Below are 9450 nucleotides of genomic sequence, written 5' to 3'. Positions count from 1 at the left end.
TCACTTCTAGGCTGGCCCGCTGTAATTTGTTATTATCAGGATGTTGTAAAGACTCCATAAAACGCATTCAACTACATCAAAATGTTGCAACATGACTACTGAAAGGGACTAGAATGACAATATATTTCTCCTATTGACTTCTCTTCATAGGCTCCTTGTTAAATCTGTTTTTTAATTACCATCCTATAGTACTATATCTCCCCACTTCACTCTCAAACTTTAAGCTTACTAGAATATTTAAAAGTAGAATGGGAAGCTGGGCCTCCAGTTTTTAGGTCTCTCTTTGGGGTTATTATTAGTTATTAGTTATTATCAACCTCTGCCTCTCCTCCACAGCATGTTTTAGTCCTGTCTCCTTCTCCTTACTCAGCTGGTTGCAGCAGATGACCACTCCCCCCTGTGCCCAGTTCGGGCATTTATTCCTGTTAAAAAGGGAGTTCCTCTTCTCCAAAGTTCTTGCTAAAAGTGGGTCAGATAAATAATTGTTTTGTAATGTTTTATTTTTGCAGTTTATCCTTAGATAATAAAGTGCCTTTAGATGACTGGCATTGTAATTTCATGCCTGTTCAACCTTGAGTTGAATACTGTACAGCTTGACAGCCTTTGTTCTTATAGAAAAATAGCCACTGAAAAGCTAAAACAGCTTTAGCTTTTTAACAGACTAATAAAAAACTTTTCTCAGCCGTGCATGGATTGTTTATAGACAGTACTCATAAGAAATTCCCTAATTGGACCTTGTTACACATTTTGGTGGTGGACTCTGAGGCAGACAATTACTTCACACCCCATTTTCCTTAAGGTCTACTTCAACAGCTTGTATTGACTGTTGAAGTAGTCAACAGTCAATACAAACTGTTGTTTGACTGTACAAACCTAGTACAAATTTGTATTGTACTAGGTCAATAGTTGCTCACCTATAGAGGTTTAATCATGCTGACTCAACTCTGCCTTACTTTAATCGGGGATCAGGCTTTAGCCTCTTTCCCTCTAAAATATCTGATAATTTAGATTTTCTCCTAAATGTATTTATTTTTTTACTTGGTTCATTCTTGGGGAGAGTTAACCATTTACCTCTGCTAAGCTATATGTTCCCCCCTTTTCCCAATGCAGTTAAGATTATGACAGAATCCTTCGCTGCTTTCTCCTTCATTCTTCTTTTTCCTTCCTTTTGAAAGGAACTACAAATTGCTCACACACTGAATTATAGCACTGTGGATATTTTAGTGCTGCACATTTAGAGCTAGCATCTTACTATTAGCTTCAATACATGAACAGAGGTAGCTGCCACTGGTCTATATGTAGCCGCACTGAAAAAGATAAAAGACAGATTATTTATCATATCTGCATTCAGAGTCACACATATGTACACATTTGCACCCACACAGTTACATACATGTCAGGAGGATACCCAAGAGCAGTGTACCAGGGTCAGAAACAGCAGATGTTTAAATTTCTCATTTTGTGTTATCAGGGATCCCAACTTTTAGTAAATCCCCATGTGTAAGTTTCATCCCTTCAATAATGCAATGCTCATAAGGTGTCATTCCTGGATTAATAACTTCTCTAAGTTTACTTATCTGTCCCATGCCCTACTGGGGTTCTAATGCTCTGTGTGTATCTGTTCTAGTGTCAATGAGAGTCATTTCTGCACCCTTTATGTATTAAACTTTTCTAACCTTCATTAATATTCTAATGTAAGAGTGTTAGTAATGAATATATTTTAATAATCTCCTATCTAATGCTTTCATGTGGCCTAGTTCTTATTATGTGTGTTCTTTTCCTACTGGGAGAGTAACACAAGGAGTGGAGCCCAGGGCTTTAAACTTATTAGTTTGCTGGGAGCATTACTGATGCAGCTGCTTCATGTTGTTCACTGCAGATATCATGGATAGTTAGGTACTCTGGTATCAGTCACAGTCCATGTACTGAAGATTTCTCTTGGCAGTAAATTTCTTGTTGTTATGGTGCTGCCTACATTTCTCTTGGAGTTCTCCAGGAACATCCACACAGAGAACATCCCAGATGCAGACGATGTTGGTTCTTAGAGGCCACCCAGCAGATTGATAAATATATCAGCTGACTAAAAGTGTGTTTTAATACACTTTTCCAGCCCTCTGCAGATACAGTCTTTCATTGGACTCGAGGAGACTTTCATGAATTGTGGATCTTCACTTGGAAGATCCTCTCTGATGTTCATGGGTTTTCACACGTGCCAGCCATTGGATGTCGTCATCCAGCTGACTCCTCCTCTCCACCTTTGTGCAGGCCTCATCAGTGACGTAGGCCTTCGCAGTGCCAGTGTTGCTCTTCTCCACAGGCTCTTGGCCTGGTGTCTTCCACTGGTGATCTGTGTTTCTCCCCTTCAGTTGGTGAGCTCCTTCATCTGTAAGGAGTTCTTTTTTTTTCTCTCATAGCAGGAGAGTCATTGTTTCAAGTATGTGCATACATCAGTTAGTTAGTAACTGTTTTCATTTGCTCCACTATTTTCTTTCGCCTGTGAGCTCGACCTCATGTTAGTCTTCGTTATCTTACTCCTGTTCTTTGAATACTTCTATTTACCTTCTTTTCCTCTGACTCACAGCTTTCTTTGTCCCACCCATCTAATCACCCACACACTCTTCAGCTCCTTTATCTGACTTCCTATATCTCAGACTTTCTCATGTTTACTTCCCCTCTTCTAAGCCATAATCACTTTCCTAACATTTTCTAAATACAAAGGCTCAACTTTTGATTTTTCCTTATTGCATTTTAGGTCAATGTGTTTTCTTTCTAATTACCAGCTTTTGCTTGAACACAGCCTCTGTCATCCCCTCCAAACCCTGCTCCTGTGTATTTCCACCTGCATGATGCACACTGCTTATTCAGGGAGCTTTCTGTTTCCTACTGGCAGCACAGATTTATCTATATTTGCTTTTATTTTCCTTGTAAAACTAAAACAAGATCAGAGGGGCTTTATTATCATATACTACAGTTTTATGTTTTTCTGCTCAACTTTCCTGTAAGTGACAAGATGCAGCTGTGTAAGAGTTACCATATTGCATTTGCTAAGGACAGCATTTTGCAAGTTATTCCTTCAACTCATAAAGTGCAATTTATTTATTAATTTACTTTCTTGGATGGTAAAAATCACTCTGATGTTCTGGGACTCTTAAAACTTAAATACTTCTTGATTCAAGCCTGACACTCGAGGCATTAAAGGGTTAAGGCCCTCTAATGTCACGCACCTCTGACACTCTTCTAAATGTTAATTCTCTTATAGCTATAGAAGAAGGATTACACACAGTCTGACCAGCATCAAGGCAAGTGTTTTAGATACCAAAGATCCCTTTAATAATCCCTTCCTCCATACAATATCTAATCATGCTTCTTTTTTTTTTGATCAGCAGTTCTAATGATCCACAGCTGCAGCTTAACCAGCCATGCATCCCACATTTTTATTTCTATTGTTTCTTTTCCCAGCCAAATATTCTTTTTCTTTAGATTTAAACTTTTTTTTTCTAAAGTGCTCAGGTGTAGTCACTTTGCATTCATACCTACTCTTCCTCTTACTTTACTACTTAATGGCATTATTTATTACATCTTTCTAATTACTGTTTTGTTATTGTTACCATTACACTTTAATCAGTTGTCGTTGTATTTAGGCTTTTTGTTTACTCACTGACAGGGGATTTCTTAAAATCACCCCGCAGCTCTTCAGCTGAGACACTTGAGTTAGAAAACACAAACACTGCAGTTGTCTTTACTCGCGAGGACAAGTGACAGAGCGCTCCTACACGTAAGAGACACTCACGGACTTGCGCTCTGTCCCCGTCTGCTTTCTTTATTTATACAATAGGAATTAATACGTTCGTTCAGTGACATGAGCATGTGCGTATGTGATTGTGTGTGTATGTATGTGTGTGTGTGTGCAAGGTCAGAACTGCTTGTTCAACTTCTTACTATCGCTGTGGAAAGATTCAGATACAAATATCAGAACACGTTTCATAAAGAACAATCAGTTCTAGGCAAGGAAAAGATCATCATGCAGCATTCTATCACAAATAAACTTATATCATTAAAAGCTTATACTGACTAAACTAATACAATTTTCTATTGACACTCACTGAATTATATTATTCTCAGTTCTTTCCACTGCTTCTCTACTGTTATGTCTTATGGCCCTCTCTCATTCAGTTCTGTCTTACTTCCCTGTTCTTATTTTAATAGTTTGTTATATTTATTTTAATTTACCCGAGAACCAGTTTACTGGCCTTATCACTTTCCTCCCAGGTGTTTCTTCTAATATTTTATTCTCAAATTTAGAGCTTCTTTCTTCCCATTCCTGACTCTCATGGGCACTATTCTTTTTCATATTTTTTTGTTGTTTTTTGTTCATAGTACTCAGCATTTGATCACTTGTTTAAGCATCTTCACTGACGTGGGCCCTAAACTTTACAAACAAGTTACATCTTTTTTCTTTTTTTTAAGCAAACAATTTTGCTTCCTGTCTCAGGTGACTCCTCTGAGCCTCGCACAAGCTCGCATAACAATAACCTCTTTGAGACATTCAGGTCAGTCTTTTACTCTTCTTCTCACACACTTGCATTTGGCTTAGATCATTTGAAAGCCTGTGCACTGGTCAGGGACACTCTTGGCAGGATGTCGGGGCCCACCCCACACACTCCACAGTCAGAGCAACTTGAGCCAGCTACACCCTGTGACGCTGTTTACAGGCCGCCTCCGGCAGCAGCAGCTCAACTGATGTAAGCTCTCTCAGTACAACACTTTTCCTTTTTTTTTCTGCTACTGTCTCCCTCTGCCACACTCAACAGGCACTAAACTCTCTCTCTGACTTATTAAACCACCATTTCCAACAAAACTCTTCTATTTCACTTCACTATCATCCATCCAGTGATTTTAGCTATTATGCTCTGGGTTTAATACATCAGTTAGTTGCATTTAAACCCTGTCTACCTTCTTTTCTCTTCCCAACTACTTATTTGTGACGGCAGCATTTTAAACAGATCTCTAGCAGGTGTCTCTTATTGTTAATTTTGTTCATATTTGTCCTCATTACCACTTCACCCCACATGTCGGCCTAATTATTCTGAACTCCTCTAAGCTTCACACACTTTATTTCCAACAATCATTTATTTCACATCATATTATGCAGGTGCCTCTTGCACTCTCTGTATGCTTTTGGGTGAGTTCATGAGCCCTCTGCAGAACTTTCTATCATTATTATCATTATTTACTACTCTCGCACTCCTCTTTGGTGAGTGATAACAAACACTCAATATACATTTCACATGCAAACTCTGAAACATTTATTAGATTCTTCTACAACTCCTGCATTTTACTGAGATTGGTTTATGGATGCTGTTTAGACTCTCTTTACTTCATTGTAGCCCAAACATGTTCTTATTTATTTGGTCTCTATCTCTTGTTCCGTACTAAGATGTTCAGATGTTCTCAGATCATCACCACTGTCTTCTATATTTCACCAAACACAACACAAACATTTATTATTTGTTTGTGTGATTTATTTACTTTCCCTATAATTATTTTAGGCCTGGGTTTTATCCCAGCTATGTTTTATTATTAAAATTCTTTTCATTTTTCTCATTCTTATCAGTTTGGATATGTTACAATCTAGCCCTAGGTTAGGTTATCCTTTTTTTTTTTTTTACTTTAGTCAAGCAGCTCTATTTCCAATTTATTTAACTTTTGGTCATACTTTTATTAAGCTAATAATCCAATAAAGTGCCTACGATCCCTATTTACTCATTATCCCTATTTTGGCAATTAATATTTTCTTTTACTCAATTTTACCTACAAATTTTCCACCTTACTTCATATTGCTGCTTAAAAAATATTATTTCTGCAGATCTTTCTGTTTAACTTCCTTAAACAACATTATATTTCAGCAGCAGTGTGTCTATTTTCCTCTTTATAGCGACAATTCTTAATTTTTGCCAACTTATCTCTTTTCACTGCTCTGATACTCTTCTCACTCGTCCACATACCTTAGGTATGATTTACAAACTGCCTGAAGACACGGTGCTCTGCAGCACAGAGAGCTCAGTTTTTTTTAGTCTCTCAAATCAGTCCCTCTACAATTTTTTTATTCATCTACCTACTAACTTCCCTTTTCCTTATTTATTTATCAAAACCCATCCTTTACGCGTATTCCTCTGACTCTTATTTACAGCAAGAGTTATTTTAAGCAATATTTACAGCAATACATGGTTATACACTAGACTACTACTTAGCAATATTTACAGCAGTGATTATACTTAAGGGTTAGTAACAGCTATTTACATATTTACACTTTGGCCGAAGGTGTCGCCTTTCATACAGCAAAGCGCGCAATTTACCAGCGCGTCCAGACCGGTGGACTCGAAGGTCCTCAGAATCCCACTGCCAGCCCCAAGCCCACGCGTTACGTGCTGAGTTCTTATCTCCAAAAATCCCCCAAAGCCCGAGCAGACTTGACTACATAGCAATTCACTTGGGTTAACTAGGTTAACCAATTAAATGGTTAACCTATGATAGGTTTGTAGCTTAAATCTATTCGCTGGAACGTTCAAGGTAATTTAATTACACAGCAAAGCAAGAAACGAGTAGGCAAAGTTCTTCGAGGTACTCATGCATGAGGGAGAGAACCACGACAAACGCCATTCCTTCGCTTGACCCCAGTCGCTCTCGTCCACTCCCCCGTAACACTGCTCTTTTATTGAGGTTACATGAATATGCATAGGTTCATTAACATATGACGTCTACATACAAACAGAGTACCAAAAGAGTATCTTGCCTGTGCGTTGTGTAAGTATGTGTGTGTGCGTGTGCGAGTGTGTGTGTGGGATCAAGATGTGACCCTGTGAAGACTCCCCAAAGCTGGTGCCAGGAGTCTAGCCGTCCATCTAAACAAAAGGCTCTTAGCCTAAAACTGACATAGCTACGTTTATCCTACCATAAAACAATAAGACAAGGTACGACATCTCCCATGCTCCCAGGATGTAGGTGTGAATGCCAGAACACTCTGGAATGCACACAAAGCCTTTGCAGACTATTAAGGATCACACATCCTATCACTACACAATCGATTATACACCTCTAAGCATATATGGTTAAATATTTCTAAGCATAAATGACAATAAACAATACAAATCTAACAACCTAGTTAGCCTGTGTCAACTTATCAACCTAAATGGATAACTAGGTTTCCAGCGGTAACCACCTTGAGGGTGCCGACATATATTTCACTTTTCATCACTTCATCATCACTTTTCATCACTTCATCATCACTTTTCATCACTTCAACTTTTTTACTTCTGCGCAACTTACTCCTATTCTTCAGATACACTTCCTTAACACTAAAGAATAGCGGAAAAATAAACACAAACTCCCCCAACACAGCCCTGGAGTCATACTCCAGCACAGGAGCATTAAACTCCACTCCTTCAGCATCTGCAACTAACATTATTTCTTACAGTGTAACACTTTATCACTTAGAATAACAGCGACCCTTTGATTAAAATCCTTTTCAAGGTTAGGTGAAATCTACTTGGAGACAAGGTGGGAACCCCCCTTCTGCACTCAGACAACACCAACATTGAGCAGGAAAAAAACTCTGCTTAGCTTATTATAGCGGCCGCTTGGTGTTCTCTGATGTGCAAGGCTTTGGCATTCCCCAAGGCTCCCAGCAATCACCTTAATTCCTTGTCCCTTCGTACGTCGCCAATTGTGGTCGCAAATTTCGAAACCATCCTGATAACCTTCTCCCACCAACGATGTGGAGATCCAACCTCTTTAGATCCAATTAAAGTCAAGACACTCAAAAAGATGCTCTGGAAAAGAGTAGAATTCTTGGAACAGAGTTTAATACACTGAATCACATGAACAGCAGGAAAAATACATACAGACATTTAGCAAGAGAATTACATAGCAGAAAGCAAGCAAAGCAAAACCCCGGGGTGTACAGCCTTAAGCACAGACAGCAGAGCAACACAGAGACGGACAGAGTGAAACAGCAGAGGGGAAAAAGAGCCGGGGGTGTCCTCTGGTCCCCTAATATATAGGGACCAGTATCCCCGCCCCCTGCTGCTGGGTAACTTTCCCACGCGCCCAAACACAGCTGAAGGGGTCAGGTACAGGCCAGGGTACGGGCAGGGCTCTGGCTGGGGGCCCAGCCCAAAGGGACACCCTTAGGTTAACCCTTTGCTTTGCCTTCTGACAATAGGTCACAGCATGGTCAAAGGTCACACATTAATCCTAATTATCAATATATAATCTTATAACTACATAGGTTCTTAAAACACTTCAGTGTAGTTCAAATTACGTGCGTGTGTGTGTGTGATGATATTTTATTGTGATGTGTTCAGGAAATGTTACTGTTTTGGTTGTGCTGCATGAAAGACGTTGAGTGTGTATTCGGGAAGGTTAGTTACTGGGGAGTAAATTATTCAGGAGAACTCTCCCCTTACATTAACTGCCCTGTTACTGTACCACCTTAATAAACCTCGGTGAAGCAAAATGTCTTGTGCTTAAGACTCTACATGAAAGTTAAAATATATATGTTCAGTGCACATAGATGTAGAGTGTATATAGTTACACATATATAGTTATATAGTTATACATATCACACAAAAATCCACCACAAAACCTATACTTTGTTTCGTGCGAGAACTCCATTCAAATGCATGTAGCAGTGAGAAACACACTGTCTTGGCAAAAGAAAGCGTTTTTGTACAACTTCATAAAGATAGCTATAACTTTTGATAGAAGACTCAGACACACATATTTATGGCTTTATCCTATACAATTCAATATCCCCGTGTTGGGCAAACAGGTTTTAAAGCTGTGTGAGCTAAGATTTTCAAGTATTCACAAAAATGAAAAACTATACTCTGTTCTTTTCTAGAACGCCATTCAAATACATCTAACAGTAAGAATTGCCTTGTCTGGGCAACAAAAGGTGTTTTTGTACAACTTCATAAAGATAGCTATAACTTTTGAAAGAAGACTTTGTAGTGGCGATTCCTTTTGTTTGGCCAACCAAACATCCTTTAATCCACAAGCCACTGCTGCACTGACATAAGATCTTGTATGCAGGCAAAAGAGCCGACTGTCCAAACTTGAAAGTTGCATTCCATGGTTTATTTATCCAGTTTGGAAAGCAATAACAAGACCATTTTTGTTGCTTCCTGTTGCTTCTCCTGCTCTGGTCAAAGAAAACCATAGTCCCACCCCAGTGCATGCTGGTCCTATACCAATCGCTTTATTTATAGAAAAAAATTGCACTACAGTTTTTCCTGGCTGACTTAACGAGATAAACAACAAAACAAACCCAAACAATGAAGCAAGTATTAACCTACAAATAAAACTTGTGAATAACCCAAAAATATAAGTAAACCAACAACAAATTTTAACAAATTTCAAAATATTAACAATAAAGAACACATAGCTCCA

This window comes from Diplotaxodon limnothrissa, linkage group LG16 (assembly GCF_057381915.1).
Source record: "Diplotaxodon limnothrissa isolate DT_005_m linkage group LG16, D_limnothrissa_male_GT1.1, whole genome shotgun sequence".
NCBI classification, from domain to species: Eukaryota; Metazoa; Chordata; class Actinopteri; order Cichliformes; family Cichlidae; genus Diplotaxodon; species Diplotaxodon limnothrissa.
Note: the sequence above shows the minus strand (reverse complement) of the source record.